The following is a 20657-nucleotide window of genomic DNA, read 5'->3' on the forward strand; positions in this document are numbered from 1 at the left end:
TCTTTTACTCCTCTTCTTGTCTAAATGAGAATTGGTGTGAAATTATAGTAAAACTCTTGAGGATTTGACTGATGATCTCATGAGCCATTGACTGTTGGTCTACAGCTATTGGTCATTTTTTCTATGTATAGTGTATGAATTATGCTATTCAATTGTCTATATCATCACTGATCTGGTAATTGCCTATCAGTGACTTCATTCTACAAATTGAGGGACCTCAGTCCTGAACCTCTATCTTAAATAACTTCATCTCAGACCCCGAAGAAAATTATTACTTAGTTCCCAGCATCATACAATGTAAACAGAAAATGAAGATGTAGGCATCAAATAAGAATAGTACCATGAAATAGTGGATTCCTTTGTCCTTTCTAAAAATTATTGCTTCCTATAGTGGTAGCCACACATAGCAGGAGTTACTGATTTTAGAATTATGGTTGAAAACTCTGTGGGGATTTCTGAGAAGAAAGCGGGAAGGCAGCACACAACACTCAATTGTTGTTGATCTTTTACAACTCATTTTCTCTCACTGGTTTTAAATACACCTTTTTTTATTTCACAAGTAGAGTCATAGACAATGAGAGACAGAAGGGTCTTTTTTCCATTGGTTCACTCCCCAAATGGCTGCTATGGCCAGCACTGTGTCGATCCGAAGCCAGAAGCCAAGTGCTTCTTCCTGGTCTCCCATGCAGGTGCAGGGGCCCAAGCACTTGGACCATCCACCACTGCCCTCCCAGGCCACATCAGAGAGCTGGACTGGAAGAGGAGCAACTGGGACTAGAAACCGGTGCACATATGGGATGCTAGCGCCAGAGGTGGAGGATTAACCAAGTGAGCCACAGCGCCAACCCTAAATAAACCTTCTGACCATCATTTATAATTTCAAGCACTTAGAAATAGGAGCTCTAACACTTGATTTTATTGATTCAATAATGAAAAATATAGTCCCTAAGATATAAAGAGAGTGATATTCACAGACTGAAACTAATTCAGGATCCTACAAGGACTAAATTTGAGGTCAAGCTTGAGCTACTTATCACTAATAGAAATGTCACTAATAGAAACAACCAGTGTTATCTGATCAAGTTTTACTAGATGGAAATGGCATCCCATATTTGTGCCAGTGTGTGTCCCAATCTCTCCACTCCTGATCCAGCTCCTTGCTATTGAACCTGGGAAAATAGCAGCAAAAGACGGCTTAAGCGTGTGGGTCTCTGCCCACACCACAGTGCCAGCCTTAATAAATCTTAAAAATCTAAAGAAGGAAAATGTATAATATACAAATTATAGTTGTATATAGGTATAAATTACTGAAAAGTACATAATTCATCATTTTAGACATCTAAAATTTATTTGTAAGTTATATAATTAAAAAAGATAAAAAGACATTGATTCTTATGTCTCTTCAGCTTAAGACATCAACTTTTCCAGGTTCTATATGCACGTATTCACAGAGTTTCGTAGGTGTAATCAGTAATGAGACTCAAATAACAGTCTTACCCAGGGGATCCCCCTAAATTTAAACAGGGTACTCAATACCATTTTATAAAAGTTCCAAAATATGTATCAGAAGATACAAATAATTTATTTGGTACAGCTCATTTTAACTATATTATTACCTAAATTTCCAATAGTCAGATGTACTCAAAAAATCCCACAGATGGGAGAGATGGCCTAACACAGCAAGTAATTATTAAAATAAAAATTTTAAGCTACAACTTAACTAGGGAAAAGAACAAACCACAGGTCCCAAACTAAAATAATTAAGATGACATATAAAAGGAAACTCAATGTCTTCATGCATTAAAATTTATTACATTAAACTTAATTTGAAAAAGGTGATTATTCCAGATATTTCCCACTTGGCAGCCCAATTTTACCTGTTGAATCTGGAAAAAGTAAATGGCATCTAATGGCAGATTATTAAAATCTTAATGCTGTATGCCATCGGTTATGTACACCACATTTTATATCTAATATTAACATATCTGATGCCTTTTAACAGATAAATGACCTGTCTCAATTATTACAAAAGTAGCAAATGTGTTTTGTTCAAAGTTTTTCCAACAGCTCCTCAGTCTAGTTTGCCTTCACTTTGAAAAGACACTTCTAAGATCAATCCCATTCACAATAGCTACACAAATAATCAAATACCTTGGAATATACTTAACCAAGGACATTAAAGATCTCTACAATGAAAATTACAAAACCTTAAAGAAAGAAATAGAAGAGGATACCAAAAAATGGAGAAATCTTCCATGCTCACGGATTGGAAGAATCAATAACATCAAAATGTCCATTCTCCCAAAAGCAATTTACAGATTCAATGCAATACCAATCAAAATACCAAAGACATGCTTCTCAGATCTGGAAAAAATGATGCTGAAATTCATATGGAGACACAGGAGGCCTTGAATAGCTAAAGCAATCTTGAACAACAAAAACAAAGCTGGAGGCATCACAATACCAGATTTCAGTACATACCACTGGGCAGTAGTTATCAAAACAGCATGGTACTTGTTACAAAAACAGATGGATAGAGGAATGGAACAGATTAGAAACACCAGAAATCAATCCAAACATCTACAGCCAACTCATATTTGATCAAGGATCTGAAAACAATCCCTGGAATAAGGACAGTCTATTTAATAAATGGTGCTGGGAAAACTGGATTTCCACATGTAGAATCATGAAGCAAGATCCCTGCCTTTCACCTTACACAAAAATTCACTCAACATGGATTAAAGACTTAAATCTATGACCCATCAAATTATTAGAGAGCATTGGAGAAACCCTGCAAGATATAGGTACTGGCAAAGACTTCTTGGATAATACCCCAGGAGCACAGGTAGTCAAAGCCAAAATTAACATTTGGGATTGCATCAAATTGAGAAGTTTCTGTACTTCCAAAGAAACAGTCAGGAAAGTGAAGAGGCAACCAACAGAATGGGAAAAAAAGTTTGCAAACTATGCTACAGATAAAGGGTTGATAACCAGAATCTACAAAGAAATTAAGAAACTCCACAACATCAAAATAAACAACCCCCTTAAGAGATGGGCCAAGGACCTCAATAGACATTTTTGAAAGAGGAAATCCAAATGGCCAACAGACACATGAAAAAATGTTCAGGATGACTAGCAATCAGGGAAATGCAAATCAAAACCACAATGAGGTTTCACCTCACCCTGGTTAGAATGGCTCACATTCATGTGGCGGTGCCGTGGCTTAACAGGCTAATCCTCTGCCTTATGGTGCCGGCACACTGGGTTCTAGTCCCGGTTGGGGTGCCGGATTCTATCCCGGTTGCCCCTTTTCCAGGCCAGCTCTCTGCTGTGGTCTGGGAAGACAGTGGAGGATGGCCCAAGTCCATGGGCCCTGCACCCGCATGGGATACCAGGAGAAGCACCTTACTCCTGGCTTTGGATCGGCACAATGCGCTGGCTGTAGTGGCCATTGGAGGGTGAACCAACAGCAAAAAGGAAGACCTTTCTCTCTGTGTCTCTCTCTCACTATCCACTCTGCCTGTCAAAAAAAAAAAAGAATTGCTCACATTAAGAAATCCACCAACGATAGTTGCTGGAGTGGATGTGGGGAGAAAGGGACACTAACCCACTGTTGGTGGGAATGCAAACTGGTTAAGCCACTATGGAAGTCAGTCTGGAGATTCCTCAGAAACCTGAACATAACCCTACCATACAACCCAGCCATCCCACTCCTTGGAATTTACCCAAAGGAAATTAATTTGGCTAATAAAAAAGCCATCTGCACATTAATGTTTATTGCAGCTCAATTCACAATAGCTAAGACCCGGAACCAACCCAAATGCCCATCAACAGTAGACTGGATAAAGAAATTATGGGACATGTACTCTATAGAATACTATACAGCAGTCAAAAACAATGAAATCCAGTCATTTGCAACAAGATGGAGGAATCTGGAAAACATCATGCTGAGTGAATTAAGTCAGTACCAAAGAGACAAATATCATATGTTTTCCCTGATCGGCGACAACTAACTGAGAACCAAAAAGGAAATCTTTTGAAGTGAAATGGACACTATAAGAAATAATGACCTGATCAGCTCTTGTCCTAACTGTTGATGTACAATGTAAATCTTTATCCTTTTTAGTATTTTTTTGTTCTAGTACTAGTGGTTGAACTCTGTAATTAACACACAATTATTCTTAGGTGTTTAAATTTAACTGAAAAGTGATCCCTGTTAAATTTAAGAGTGGGAATAAGAGAGGGAGGAGATGTACAATTTGGGACATGCTCAATCAGACTTGTCCCAAGTGGTGGAGTTAGAAACATGCCAGGGGATTCCAATACAATCCCATCAAGGTGGCATGTACCAATGCCATCTCACTAGTCCAAGTGATCATCTTCAGTTCACAATTGATCACACTGACAGGTCTAAGAGTCAAAGGGATCACAAAACAATACTAGTGTCTGCTAATAATGACTGATAGAATCATAAAGGGAAAAAAATGATCCAACATGGGAAGCAGGATACACAGCAGACTCATAGAATGTCAGATGTCCTAAATAGCACTCTGGCCTCAGAATCAGCCCTTAAGGCATTCAGATCGGGCTGAAGAGTCCATGAGAGTATTTTAGGCATGGAAAGGCAAGACACTCTGGCAAAAAAAAAAGAAGAAGCCCTAAATGAAGGATCTCAGTGAGTATGATCCCAGTGGAAAGAACGGGGCCATCAAAGAAGGAGGTACCTTTCTCTGAAGGGAGGAGAGAACTTCCACTTTGACTAAAAAAACCTGGTGTTAAATTGGAAATTGCATACAAAATTAATCAATTTTAAAAATAATATCATGTTGGATCTCTGTCTTTAATGTGCTGTACACTCTTATTTAATGCTATAACTAGTACTCCAACAGTATTTTTTCACTTTGTGTTGCTGTGTGGGGGAAAACTGTTGAAATCTTTACTTTATATATACTCAACTGATTTTCTGTATATAAAGAGAATTGAAAATGAATCTTGATGTGAATGGAAGGGGAGAGAGAGTGGGTAAGGGGAGGGTTGTGGGTGGGAGGGAAGTTATGGGAGGGGGGAACCATTGTAATCCATAAGCTGTACTTTGGAAATTTATATTCATTAAATAAAAGTTTAAAAAAGAAAAGACACTTTTTATGGAGTATACATGAGCATTTCATTCACTTTGCCATCAAGCATAATTTTTGCAAAGAATTTAACTGCACCCAGCTATTATCAGGAGCAGAAGAATATATCACATTGATGACTTCCTCCCTGAATGAGACTATTTGACACACTTGTGAAGAACATACAATGCTAATACCTTTTAGTCCTTCCTGGGTTTTGGTGAAATGGATGCCTCATTTAAAAAATTGTCATGGATGCTACAAATCAGCCCAGCTTATATGGCCCCCCCTTCCAATGAAAAGTGCTAAAATCAGTCAAATTAAATTCTGTAGCACTATCATTAGTGCTCTCAGTGACTTCTTCACTCGTGGAGCTCATATGCCTTCTAAATTCTTTGGATCATCTATGATATCTGTGATGCAAGAAATAACCTCTCTTGGAACCTTGCTATGTGCCAGTAAAATTAAATTAGATGGCTAACTGTGGTATACTGGAAAAACAGTCATCTACACACCTGGAGCCTGTGATGCTCCAAACCTTGTTGTCTAGTAGGACTTTGGCCATGGATATATAACAGTGAAATGTGAGAATGGCTACTACGGCCTTCTTAATAAATGATGGACCCAAAACTTGGCATACTCCATTTAGGAAAGGGGATGGCTTCCAATGTCTACTGTCTATGTCCAGATGCCAGGGTACTGCAGGAGGTCACTATTCTAACAATAAAAAAGAAAAACCATTTAAGTTCAGCTGGACACCATTCTGCTGTTTATCTCATTCCTGTTAATCTGGAGGCCTTCACTGGTGACAATCCAGAGACCCAAAGTAGTCACAGCCATTATCTGCTAACAAAAGCTTAATCCAAGAATTATGAATTAATATCTATTATAACACAATTTCTCAGAACCCATCTAGACCAAATCTTGAGAGTTGGAAGCTGTTATACTTGGCCCACCCATCAATAGGACATTAATTGTGCCAGATGTGTTCTATATTCTTATACTGCAGGAAGATGTCATAGATATTGATGCTCCAAACTTACCCAGCTCCCTGCTAATGTGTCTGGGAAAGCAGCAAAGGCTTGCCCAAATGCTTGGGCCCCTGAACTCATGTGATATCTGGAAGAAGCTCCTATCTTATGAGATCAGATTGGTTAAGCCCTAGTCATTGTAGCCATTTTGGAGGAGAACAAACCAGAAGGAAGATCAATCTCTCCATTTCTCACTCTAACGCTGCCTTTCAAATATATATATATAAATCTTTTAAAATGTAAATCATTTCAATAGATTCCTCAGTGCTCAATCATGATGACTTTTACTATCTTAAGGACATTTTTGTTTCTTTTTAAAAGATTTGTTTATTTGAAAGGTAGAGAAAGGGCTGGTGTTGTGCTGCAGTATGCAAAGCTGCCATCTGTTATACTGGCATCCCATATAGGCACCGGTTCAAGTCCCACTTGTTCCACTTCTGATTTAGTTTCATGCTAATGGTCTGATAAAGAGTGGAAGATGTCCCAAGTACTTGGGCTCCTGCCACCCCCATGGGTGACTCAGAAGAAGCTAGTGGTTTCAACCTGGCCCAACACTGGCCATTGGAGCCACCAGGGGAGTGAACCAAATAATTGAAGGTCTCTCTTTCTCTCTCTCTCTCTCTCTGTACCGTGACTTTCAAATAAAGAAGTAAATAACTTTTAAAATGATTTTAAAAAGGGCAGAGAGACACACAGAAAGTGGGTGGGGAAAGAGAGGCAGAGAGGTCTTCCATATGTTGGTTCACTCTCTAAATGTCTGCGACAGCTGTCGCTGGACCAGGGTCTCAGAACCCCTAATAAGTAGTAGATCTTGCACATAGGTGAAAGGAACTGAAGAATTTGAGCCGCTACCCCGTGATTCCCACAAATATTAAGCAGGAAACTGGTTTGGAAGTGGAGCACTGAAAACTTAGATTGGTACTGCAACATAGAATGTGGGCATCACATGCAATGGCCAACAAATTAGAAAACCTAGAAGAAATCAAGACACATGCTAGATAACAAAATTGAGTCGTGAAAACATACAGAAAAGCTAAACAAACCAAAAACCAAGACAGAGATTGAATCAGTAACAAAAACCCTCCAAACAAAGAAAAGCCCAAGACCAGATAGCTTCACTGCGAAATTCTACCAGACTTTCAAAACAGAACCAATTCCAATTCTTCTTAAGCTATTCAAAACAATTGAAAGAGAAGAGTATTCCCAAAGTCCTTCTATTTGGTCAGTGTAACCTTATTTTCTAAACCAGAAAATGATACAATAGAGAAAGAGAATTAAAGAACAATATCTCTGATAAGCACAGATGCAAAAATTCTCAACAAAATACTAGCTAATAAAGTCCAATAACAGATCATAAAGATAATTTACCTGGACCAAGTGGAATGTACCCCTTGTATGCAGGGATGGTTCATCATATGCAAATCAATAAATGTGATATGTGACACTTGAAAACTAAAGAATAAAAACCACATGATGATCTCAATAGCTGAAGAGAAAGTATTTGATAAAAAACAAGCTTTCATTATAAAAACCTTAAGCAAGTTGGGTATAGAAGGAACGTTCCTTATCACAATCAAGGCAATATATGAGAAATCTTCAACCACCATTATATTGAATGGGAAATCTTGGAAGCATTTCATTAGGATCTGAAACCAAAGTTGCTCTCCATCACTACTAACAGTTTTAGCCAAAGCAATAATTCAAGCAAAAGAAATTAAAAAAAATTAGAAAGGAGAAAGCCCAATATCCTGTTTGTAGATGACATGATCCTATATATTGGAAAACCAAAAGACTCCACCAAGAAATTATTGAAACTCATGAGAGTTTGGTAAAGTTGTAAGATTTAAAGTCAACACACAAAAATCCATAACCACTATATACACAAAATTGCCATGGCAATCTTAATAAAACCAAAGCTGGAGGCAACACATTTCCAAAATTCAAGATCTACTACAGGGCAGTTATAATCAAAACAGCTTGTTATTGGCATGCCAAAAGACATGTAGACCTATGAAATGAAATAGAACCTCTGAAAATTAATCCGCACATCTAAAACCAGTTGGTTTGTGACAAAAAATATAAAGCAATCTCTGGAGAAAGGACAATCTCTTCAAAAATAGTGCTGGGAAAATTTGTTCTTCACAATGTAGTAGGAAACAAGATTCCCACTTTGCAACTTGTACAAAAACTAACTGTAATTGGATCAATCATCTAAATCTAGGGGAAACTATCAGGGAAACTGTGCAAGACATTGTCATAGCCAAAGACTTTTGGAAAAAGACTCCATGAAGCACAGACAATAAAAGGAAAAATAGTCAAAGGAGATTATATCAAGCTAAGAAGCTTCTGAACTGCAACAAAGCAAGCAACTGACAGAATGGAAGGAAATACTCACAAACTATTTGTAAAAATCTCCAAAATCTCTACTGAGCTCAACAAATTCAACAACAAAACAAACAATCCAGTTCAAGAAATGGGCAATAGCCATTTTTCCTATTATATTAAAAGGCAGGTTTTTTTTGACAGGTAGAGTGGATAGTGAGAGAGAGAGAGAGAGAGAAAATTCTTCCTTTTTGCCATTGGTTCACCCTCCGATGGCCACTGCAGCCAGCGTATCTTGCTGATCCAAAGGCAGGAGCCAAGTGCTTCTTCTGGTCTCACATGTGGGTGCAGGGCCCAGAGACTTGGGCCATCCTCCACTGCCTTCCCGGGCCACAGCAGAGAGCTGGCCTGGAAGAGGGGAACAGGCAGTTTTAATAAGCATTTCTCCAAGGAAGAAATTCAAATGGCCAACAGACACATGGAAAAATGTTCAGGATGACTAGCCATCAGGGAAATGCTAATAGCCACCACAATGAGATTTCTCCTCACCCTAGTTAGTATGGCTATCATACAGAAACCAAAAATCATTTTGGGGCAGGCACTGAGGCTTAGTGGGTTAAGCCACTGCCTGCAGTACTGGCATCCCATATGAGTGCTGGTTTGAGTCCTGACTGCTCCACTTTTGATCCAGCTTTCTGCTAATGAGCCTGAGAAAGCAGTGGAGGATGGCTCACATGCTTGGATCCCTGAACCCTTGTGGCAGACCTGGATGAAGTTCCTGGCTCCTGGCTTCAATCTAGCCCTGCCTTGGCCATTGTGGTCATTTGGGGAGTGGACCAGCAGATATCTCTCTCTTTCTGTAAATCTGTAATTCAAATAAATAAATAAATAAATAAATCATTTTTTAAATCACAGAGTATTTTATTGAACGATTTTTAATGTTGTATGAGCAGATATCTACAACCATTGAATTATTTTTACAATAGTCTGGCTTAAACTTTTTCTGTGAATACAAGGATATGTACTTGAAAAAAGTATAGGCTTGAGGAAATGGTGTATGCTAGAGTGGATATGGCAGAGATTGCTCCAGTGCCCCCACTCTCCCCACAGTTTAAGAACATTCAGCATCACCTGATGGTTCAGGAGCATGACAAACAGGACTCTGTTGTGGCCAATTACTGAATAGTTGCTTAAGAATTGATCTGAGAGGTTGCTGGCAGCCATTATTTGATCATTATGTATTTCACCAAAGAGGTCATTTATATGCCATGCAAACTAGAATGAAGATTGATAATAAAACTGAGTGTCATAAATTTTTATCAAAGTTAATGGGTCAGTTAGAAGCTCTTAAGAAATAGTTCGGGGGCTGGCACTATGGTGCAGCAGGTTAAAGCCCTGGCCTTCAGTGCTGACATCCCATATGTGCTCCAGTTCAAGTCCCAGCTGCTTCACTTCTGACCCAGCTCTCTGCTCTGGCCTTGGAAAGCAGTAGAAAGATGGCCCAAGTCCTTGGGCCCCTGCACCATGTGGGAGACCTGAAAGAATCTCCTGGCTCCTGGCTTTAGATCAGCACAGCTCCAGTCATTGCAGCCATTTGGGGAGTGAATTAGCGGATGGCGGAGGCCGACTCTCTCTCTGTCTCTCTGCCTTTCTGTAACTCTGCCTTTCAAATAAATAAATCTTAACAACAACAACAACTGTTAGACCAGACTTGGATGGGACTCAATTATCCTAATGAGAGACTTCAATGATGCAAAAGCAAAGAGGTTTGTTATTCTAGCTCGAGCTAGGGTCCACTCCTAGAATCATCACAGTAGTCATCTGATGAGGACCCATCCCATTTCCTTTGTGTGATTTATATAGTGTTTTCAGAGACCTTCTATACATTATAGCACCATTCAGCAAATCATCTCATTCTGCAGGAAATTTAAAGAACATCTCTTTTTTTATTAAACTTTTATTTAATGAGTATAAATTTCCAAGTACAGCTTATGGGTTACAATGGCTTCCCCCTCCCATAACTTCCTCCCACCCACAACCCTCCCCTTTCCCACTCCCTCTCCCCTTCCATTCACATCAAAACTCATTTTCAATTCTCTTTATATACAGAAGATCAGTTTAGTATATATTAGGTAAAGATTTTAACAGTTTGCCCCCATATAGCAACACAAAGTGAAAAAATACTGTTGGAGTAGTAGTTATAGCATTAAATAACAGTGTACAGCACATTAAAGACAGAGATACTACATGATATTTTGTTTTGTTTTGTTTTGTTTTAAAACTACCTTTATTTTTGAAGTGCCAACCTCTTTAATTGTGTTTCCTATAACTCATAGCCTGACTGTAGGTCTAACAATATATCTAGGATTTTTTTTCATTTATTAAACTTTTATTTAATGAATATAAATTTCCAAAGTACAGCTTATGGGTTACAATGGCTTCCCTCCTCCCATAACTTCCCTCCTGCCCGCAACCCTCCCCTTTCCCGCTCCCTCTCCCCTTCCATTCATATCAAGATTCATTTTCAATTCTCTTTATATATAGAAGATCAGTTTAGTATATATTAGGTAAAGATTTCAACAGTTTGCCCCCATATAGCAACACAAAGTGAAAAAACTACCGTTGGAGTACTAGTTATAGCATTAAATAACAGTGTACAGCACATTAAAGACAGAGATCCTACATAATATTTTTTTTAAAATTAATTAATTTTCTATGCCACTTCCAATTTAACACCAGGTTGTTTTTTTTTTTCATTTCCAATTCTCTTTATATACAGAAGATCAATTCAGTATATAGTTAGTAAAAACCTCATCAGTTTGTACCCACACAGAAACACAAAGTGTAAAAATACTGTTTCAGTACTAGTTATAGCATCACTGTACGTTAGACAACACATTAAGGACAGATCACACATGGGGTGTAAGTACACAGTGACTCCTGTTGCTGACTTAACAATTTGACACTCCTGTTCATGGCGTCGGTAATCTCCCTAGGCTCTAGTCATGAGTTGCCAGGGCTATGGAAGCCTTTAGAGTTTGCTGACTTTGATCTTATTCCGATAGGGTCATAATTTTCTATGCCATTTTCAATTTAACACCAGGTTTGTTTGTTTTTTCATTTCCAATTCTCTTTAAATACAGAAGATAGATTCTCTATATAATTAGTAAAAATTTCATCAGTTTGCACCTACACAAAGTGTAAAAATACTGTTTCAGTACTAGTTATAGCATCACTTCACATTAGACAACATATTAAGGACAGATCCCACATGAGATGTAAGTACACAGTGACTCCTGTTGCTGACTTAACAATTTGACACCCTTGTTTATGGCATCAGTAATCTCCCTAGGCTCTAGTCATGAGTGGCCAACGCTATGGAAGCCTTTAAAGTACGCCGACTTTGATCTTATTCCGACAGGGTCATGGTCAAAGTGGAAGTTCTTACCTCCCTTTGGAGAAAGGTACCTCCATCTTTGATGGCCCTGTTCTTTCCACTGGGAACTCCCTCACAGAGATCTTTCATTTAGGTCTTCTTTTTTTCTTTTCCATGGTGTCTTGGCTTTCCATGCCTACAATACTCACCATGGGCTCTTCAGCCTGATCTGAATGCCTTAAGGGCTGATTCTGAGGCCAGAGTGTTGTTTAGGACGTCTGCCATTCTATGAGTCTGCTGTGTATCCTGCTTCCCATGTTGGATCATTCTCTCCCTGTTTGATTCTATCTGTTGGTATTAGCAGACACTCGTCTTGTTTGTATGATCCCTTTGACTCTTAGATCTATCAGTGTGATCAATTTTGAACTGAAACTGATCACTGGGACTAGTGAGATGGCATTGGTACATACCACCTTGATGGGATTGTATTGGAATTCCCTGGCACATTTCTAACTCCACCATTTGGGGCAAGTCCGATTGAGCAGGTCCCAAATTGTACATCTCCTCCCTCTCTTATTCCAACTCTTATATTTAACAGGGATCACTTTTCAGTTAAACTTTAAACACCTAAGAATAATTGTGTGTTAATTACAGAGTTCAACCACTAGTACTAGAACAACAACAACAACAACACCAACAACAAATACTAAAAAAGATAAAGATTTACATTGTACATCAACAGTTAGGACAAGAGCTGATCAGGTCATTATTTTTTATAGTGTCCATTTGCTTCAACAGGTTTCCCCTTTGGTGCTCAGTTGTCACCGATCAGGGAAAACAAATGATATTTGTCTCTTTGGTACTGGCTTAATTCACTCAGCATGATGTTTTCCAGATTCTTCCTTCTTGTTGCAAATGACCGGGTTTAATTGTTTCTTACTGTTGTATAGTATTCTATGGAGTACATGTCCCATAATTTCTTTATCCAGTCTACTGTTGATGGGCATTTGGGTTGGTTCCAGGTCTTAGCTATTGTGAATTGAGCTGCAATAAACATTAATGTGCAGATGGGATTTTTGTTTGGGAAATTAATTTCCTTTGGGTAAATTCCAAAGAGTGGGATGGCTGGGTTGTATGGTAGGGTTATGTTCAGGTTTCTGAGGAATCTCCAGACTGACTTCCATAGTAGCTTAACCAGTTTGCATGCCCACCAACAGTGGGTTAGTGTCCCTTTTTCCCCACATCCTCTCCAGCATCTGTTGTTGGTAGATTTCTGAATGTGAGCCATTCTCACGGGGGTGAGGTGAAACCTCATTGTGGTTTTGATTTGCATTTCTCTGTTTGCTAGTGATCTTGAACATTTTTTCATGTGTCTGTTGGCCATTTGGATTTCCTCTTTCAAAAATGTCTATTGAGGTCCTTGGCCCATCTCTTAAGTGGGTTGTTTGTTTTGTTGTTGTGGATTTTCTTGATTTCTTTGTAGATTCTGGTTATCAACCCTTTATCTGTAGCATAGTTTGCAAACGTTTTTTCCCGTTCTGTCAGTTGCCTCTTCACTTTCCTGACTGTTTCTTTGAAGTACAGAAACTTCTCAATTTGATGATATCCCAAATGTTAATTTTGGTTTTGACTGCCTGTGCTTCTGGGGTCTTTTCCAAGTAGTCTTTGCCTGTACCTATATCTTGCAGGGTTTCTCCAATGCTCTCTAATAATTTGATGGTTTTGGGTCGTAGTTTTATGTCTTTAATCCATGTTGAGTGAATTTTTGTTTAAGGCGAAAGGTAGGAAACTTGCTTCAAGCTTCTGCATGTGGAAATCCAATTTTCCCAGCACCATTTATTGAATAGACTCTCCTTATTCCAGGGATTAGTTTTGGATCTTTGATCAAATATGAGTTGGATGTAGATGTTTGGATTGATTTCTGTTTCTGTACCAGTACCATGCTGTTTTGATAACAACTGCCCTGTAGTATGTCCTGAATTCTGGTATTGTGATGCCTCCGGCTTTGTTTTTGTTGTACAAGATTGCTTTGGCTACTCAAGGTCTACAGTGTCTCCATATGAATTTCAGCATCATTTTCTCCAGATCTGAGAAGAATGTCTTTGGTATTTTGATTGGTAATGCATTGAATGTATAAATTGCTTTTAGGAGAATAGACATTTTGATGATATTGATTCTTCCAATGCATGAGCATGGAAGATTTCTCCATTTTTTGGTATCCTCTTCTATTTCTTTTTGTAAGGTTTTGTAGTTTTCATCGTACAGATCTTTAACGTCCTTGGTTAAGTTTATTCTAAGGTATTTGATTGTTTTTGTAGCTATTTTGAATGGGATTGATCTTAGAAGTTCTTCCTCAGTCATGGCATTTCCTGTGTATACAAAGGCTGTTGATTTTTGTGCATTGATTTCATATCCTGCTACTTTGCCAAACTCTTCGATGAGTTCCAATAGTCTCCTAGTACAGTTCTTTGGGTCCCCTAAATAAAGAATCATATCATCTGCAAAGAAGGATAGTTTGAGTTCTTCCTTCCCAATTTGTATCCCTTTAATATCTTTTTCTTGCCTAATAGCTCTGGCTAAAACTTCCAGAACTATATTGAATAGCAGTGGTGAGAGTGGGCATCCCTTCTGGTACCAGATCTCAGTGCAAATGCTTCCAACTTTTCCCCATTCAATAGGATGTTGGCCGTGGGTTTTTCATATATTGCTTTGATTGTATTCAGGAATGTTCCTTCCATACCAGCTTGCTTAGAGTTTTCATCATGAAAGGGTATTGTATTTTATCAAATGCTTTCCCTCGTCTATTGAGAGAATTTTATGGTTTTTCTTCTGCAGTCTGTTAATGTGGTGTATCATGTTGATTGTTTTACGAACGTTGAACTATCCCTGCATACCAGGGATAAATCCCACTTGGTCTGGGTGGAAGATCTTTCTGATGTGTTGTTGCATTCTATTGGCCAGAATTTTATTGAGTATTTTTGCATCTATATTCATCAGGGATATTGTTCTGTAATTCTCTTTTAATGCTGTATCTTTACCACAAAAACTGTTAGGAGAGACAAAGCGGGGCACTATATAATGATTAAGGGATCCATTCAACAGGAAGATATAATGATTATCAATGTATATGCACCTAATTACAGGGCACCAGATTATTTAAAAGACTTGTTAAGGGACTTAAAGAGAGACTTAGACACCAATACAATAGTTCTGGGGGACTTCAATACTCCACTCCAGAGATAGATCAACAGGACAGAATATCAACAAGGAGACAGTAGATTGAAATGACACTATAGCCCAAATGGATCTAACAGATATATACAGAACTTTTCATCCTACACATAAAGTATTTACATTCTTCTCAGCAGTACATGGAACCTTCTCTAGGATTGACCACATACTAGGCCATAAAGCAAGTCTCCGCAAATTCAAAAGAATTAGAATCATACCATGCAGCTTCTCAGACCACAAAGGAATGAAATTGGAAATTAGCAACTCGGGAATCCCTAGACCATATGCAAACACACGGAGATTGAACAACATGCTCCTGAATGAACAATGGGTCATAGAAGAAATTAAAAGAGAAATCAAAAATTTTCTGGAAGTAAATGAGGATAACAGCACAACATACCAAAACCTATGGGATACAACAAAAGCAGTTTTAAGAGGAAAGTTTATATCAATAGGTGCCTACATCAAGAAATTGGAAGGGCACCAAATAGATGAGTTTTCAAGTCATCTCAAGGATCTAGAAAATCTGCAGCAAATCAAACCCAAACCAGTAGGAGAAGAGAAATAATTAAAATCAAAGAAGAAATCAACAGGATTGAATCCAAAAAAAAAAAAACATTACAAAAAATCAGTCAAACGAGGAGCTGGTTTTTTGAAAAAATAAACAAAATTGACATCCCACTGGCCCAACTAACTAAAAAAAAAGAAGAGAAAACACCCAAATCAATAAAATCAGAGATGAAAATGGAAATGTAACAACAGACACCACAGAAATAAAAAGAATCATCAGAAAGTATTACAAGGACTTGTATGCCAGCAAACAGGGAAATCTCTCAGAATTGGACAGATTCTTGGACACATGCAACCTACCTAAATTGAACGATGAAAATATAGAAAACCTAAACAGATCCATAACTGAGACAGAAATTGAAACAGTAATAAAGGCCCTCCCAACAAAGAAAAGCCCAGGACCAGATGGATTCACTGCTGAGTTCTACCAGACATTTAGAGAAGAACTAACTCCAATTATTCTCAAACTATTCAGAACAATCGGAAAAGATGGAATCCTTCCAAATTCTTTCTATGAAGCCAGCATCATTTTAATTCCTAAAGAACATCTCTTAAAATTGATTAGTAAATCCAGTGGCCAGAATGGACCTAGTAAAGGTGGTTGGATGGCTTTGGGGTTGATGGTTTTTTAAATGATCAAGTTCTTCTATACTGCAAGTCTTTTAATAGATGTCATAACCATGTTTGACATAACACTGATAAAAATGTGAAACACAGAAAGTATACAAACTGGAAGGCAACATATTTCCATAATTGCTTAAATAATGAGGAGACTCCTCCAGCAGGCCCTATTGCAATTGAGGAAGATACTGAGATGCTGTAGTAGCATCTCTGCCTACTCAGCACACCTCAGCCATCATCATCTTCAGCATTTGACCCAGGCAGCATGCCATCAGATAGCTATAGTTGAATACAGAGTCCTCTTGGTGCACATGTCCCAGCCAATACACCAGCGAAAGTGCCTCATAGCATGGGTGTACCAAGGAATACTATCCAACCTACTCTATTGACTATTCCAGCCATTAATCCAGCACTTTTCAGTACAGTTTCCCAAGGTGATACCCACCTCACCCCGGAGGACTTTTTGAGAGCTCAGAAATACTGCAAATATGCTGGCAGTGCTTTGCAATATGAAGATGTAAGCACTGCTATCAGAATCTACAGAAAGCCCTCAAGTTACTGATGGCTAACAGAGAATGAAGCCTTTGTATAACAGATCCATGTATCTTTGGCGTAAAGAACTAACTCCATTACTCTGTCTTCAGCCTATCAAGAGTACAATTTTAAGAAAGACTTCAGTTGAGTTGAATATGACAATAAAATCTGTGTGTATCTGATTCCTTTTGAAGCATTCATCAGTAGCCTCAACCAGTTTTTATTGTCCATTTAATGGCTCTCGTAATTTATGTGTACATAGGGCTGATGTTGGCAAGATCCTAAAAACACCATTTGAACCCTGCTTCAGCAAATGAAAATACAGAAAATAAATATTGGAATAAGCTTTATTAATTTACATACATGAAGAGAATTTTTAAAAGCCATAATATTTGGACAAACAGATTGTATTACTTTGCTGTAAAATTCTAAATCTAATAAAAGATTAGAGATAACCTTTTTGTTTTCCTTAAGACTTACAAAACAAATACAAGTGCCCTAAAGTATTAGATTGACCTGAGAAAATTATGTTCAAAACACAATTTTTATTCATTAGAGTTTAAAGTTGACAGAAGGAAAAGTCATTCAGTCAAGAGGTAGAAATGCTTTCAGACTTAATATTAATAATGTTGGTTTCCCAAATGCTTTCTTTTATACATTGAAGCTTAAGGTGAATTGGTATTTTCTGCATCAGCAGTCTGACTTCATGTCTTAGAGAATGAAAAAGATCTGTAGAGATGCCTGAAGACTTGATGCTTTTAAGTTAAGATTCTTCTCAGCTGCTTTTATTTTAATACAAAACATACATAAGCCTATGTTTTAAACAAAAATAATTGATTATAAAATCTTGCGTTTCTACTCAAATACACTTGTGAAAAGAAATTACAATTTATCCACAAAATAATCTAGAATTTCCTAACAGTATCCAACTTAAATAATGAAGTAAAACATCCTAAAACATCTTTTGTTTGTGTGAATTTTATTACAGTACCTTAAATTAGCATTTTGCATCCCAAAGGTTATTAAAAGTTTTGAAAGGGAGATAAACTCCATGAAGTTGGTAAATTTTCTGTTCTAAATTCTTCATGTACTTGGGGCTGGTGCTGCAGTGCAGTAGGTTAATCCTCTGCCTGTGGGGCCGGCATCCCATATGGGTGCTGGTTCTAGTCCTGGCTGCCCCTCTTCCAGTCCAGTTCTCTGCCATGGCCTGGAAAAGCAGTGGAAGATGGCCCAAGTGCTTGGGCCCCTGCACCCGCATGGGAGACCAGGAAGAAGCAGCTGGTTCCTGGCTTTCGATGGGTGCAGCACTGGCCATTGCAGCCATCTGGGGCATGAACCAATGGAAGGAAAACCTTTCTCTCTGTAATTCTACCTCAAATAAATAAATAAAATCTTAAAAAATATACTCTTTATATACTCATATCCATAACAACCTCTTATTTTAGAAAAATGAGGGTTAATGGTTTATGACTTCTGCTAGTCTGTGAATGTTTCAAAGTAAAACTTCTAGTCAAGGTATGAATTTATAAACTCCTTATATGCAATCAAATTACTGTAACAAAAATTGTGGTACTAAGTTAATAGTCTTTAAATAAATACAAACTAGGAGAATATTTAGCAACTTAAAAACACCTGGCTATCAAAATTATTCAGATGGAGACAAGATAAGATTCCTTGTGGGGTAACCACATGCTGAATTTCTGGTTTTTTATTTACATGTCTCACTGTCACAGGCTGAACAGCAACAGAACACAGTATGAGAATGATGAGCACTCCTCTAATTCTAGAGACATATGTGCCCTGTCAGGACTTCATTGGCCTAACTGTAGATGTTAACAATGCAAGTCCTTTTAAGAAACTAGTCATAGAAAATAATCAAAGGACGAAAGAGAACTCCAAAAGAAATCAGACATCATCTTCTCATAAATATATGAAAAGTAAAATACTCAGGAATAAATGTTTCTGTTTTCAAGAGAATTGTGGGGCCAGTGCCATGGTGCAGTAGGTTAATCCTCCACCTGCAGCACCAGAATCCCATATGGACACCGATTCTAGTCCCAGCTGCTCCTCTTTCAATCCAGCTCTCTGCTATGGCCTGGGAAAGCAGTATAAGATGGCCCAAGTGCTTGGGCCCCTGCACCCATGGGAGACTGGAAAGAACCACCTGGCTCCTGGCTTTGGATCAAGCAGCTCTGGCTGTTGCAGCCATTTGGGGGAGTGAACCAATGGGTGGAAAACCTTTTTCTCTGTCCTACCTCTCACTGTCTATAACTCTACCTCTCAATTCAATAAATAAAATCTTTCAAAAAATCTGTTAAAGTGAATTGCAACCACTATTTTATGTTTCCTTTGACAATTTCAAGTGGACATAGCTCATAAAATAAAGTGAATCATGGTTTCATAAACACTAAAGCTTATCATAGACATTTGGTACCAATGAATAGCTTCTTTCATAGTCTCTCTATATAAATAATAAACCAATTATTTTCTTCCTACTCTGCAAAGCCAATCAATGTAATTGATTTCAAATTTAGAATTTTCATATCATCCAGAAATGCACAATGTTAGTGCTTTTGGAGTTTATAAGAGCACTTTTTAACATTAGAGAGATCTAAGACATTAAATGGTATTTTTTCTTTCTAACCCATGTAAGACTAACACTGTGCAGAAAAATATGAAGATTTTTGTTCTGCAGATAAATAATTGTTCTTTGCCTAGAATTATGTTTCAACTTTGGTTATTTTTTCTCTCCAGTAAAGCCAGGAAGAAGAGAGTCCTATGAAACTAATAAAATGCCCCTGGTGTTCTTAAATGATTACTTTTTGGACAGGAACTTCAAGAAACAACACCACAGTCATAGTGAACTTTTTCTGTGGTTGGAATCTTCTCTTTGCTTTCAGGAGACCAAGAGAAGCCACCTGGAGATCTCAGGGGAAGGCCACGTGGGAATGGAGAGGCATGCATCTCCTCTGGAAGCAGTTGTGTCTGTGAAATTTTTTGCTTATAGTACATTTGACAGGTCTCTATCCATTGATAAAGAAGAGGCTCATCTGGGGGGCCGGGCCGCCCCTCCCATGGCATGACCGCTCTCCCAGCCCTCGACTCCACCTCGCGCAGGGCGGGGGTGGGGCGGACTGTCCCCAGTGCGCCCCGGGCGTGTCCCGCCATCCGGCTCAGGGGAGAAGTCTGCCACAGTGCATCATGCGCCTCCGTGTCCCCCCCTTGCCCTCTCCGGGAGCTGGGGGGGGGGGGATCCACGCAGTGTTCTCAGCACGCGCGCGAGCGAGCGCATGGGGTCTGTGGCTATGTCGGCTACCCACCCAACCTGTCTTGTAACACGGACCAAGGAGTCTAACATGTGCGCAAGTCCGGGGCTCCAATGAAAGCCACCTTGGCGCAATGAAGGTGAAGGCCAGTGGCGATGGCGGCCACGGCGGCTGGTGAAATAAAGACCTTTCACAGCAAACAGAAACTGAAAGAATTTGTTGCCACTCGTCCAGCCCTGCAAAAGATGCTTAAAGATGTCTTACATACAGAAACACGGTAACCAATATGAAAGAAGATAAAGGAAGGAAACCTCACAGCAAAAGATCACAGGAGTCTCAAACCATATATTAGAAAAAATCTTTGGAAATGACAGGGCAAAGTTACTCCTTCTCAATAGTCACATTGAATGTTAATGGCCTGAACTGTCCAGTTAAAAGACACCAATTGGCTGATTCGGTTAAAGAACAAAACCCATCTTTTTGCTGCTTACAAGAAACTCATCTTTCCAACAATGATCCATACAGGCTGAAAGTGAAAGGCTGGAAAAAGATATACCATGCCAACAGAAATGAAAAAAGAGCTGGCGTAGCC

General features: G+C 38.6%; 1 pseudogene; it reads left to right on the top strand.

The window, feature by feature from the left end:
• Positions 1-19882, top strand: part of LOC133764039 (NIF3-like protein 1) — a 75517-nt pseudogene extending 55635 nt beyond the window's left edge.
• The last annotated feature ends 775 nt before the right edge of the window (positions 19883-20657 follow it).

This window comes from Lepus europaeus, chromosome 7 (genome assembly GCF_033115175.1).
Source record: "Lepus europaeus isolate LE1 chromosome 7, mLepTim1.pri, whole genome shotgun sequence".
NCBI classification, from domain to species: Eukaryota; Metazoa; Chordata; class Mammalia; order Lagomorpha; family Leporidae; genus Lepus; species Lepus europaeus.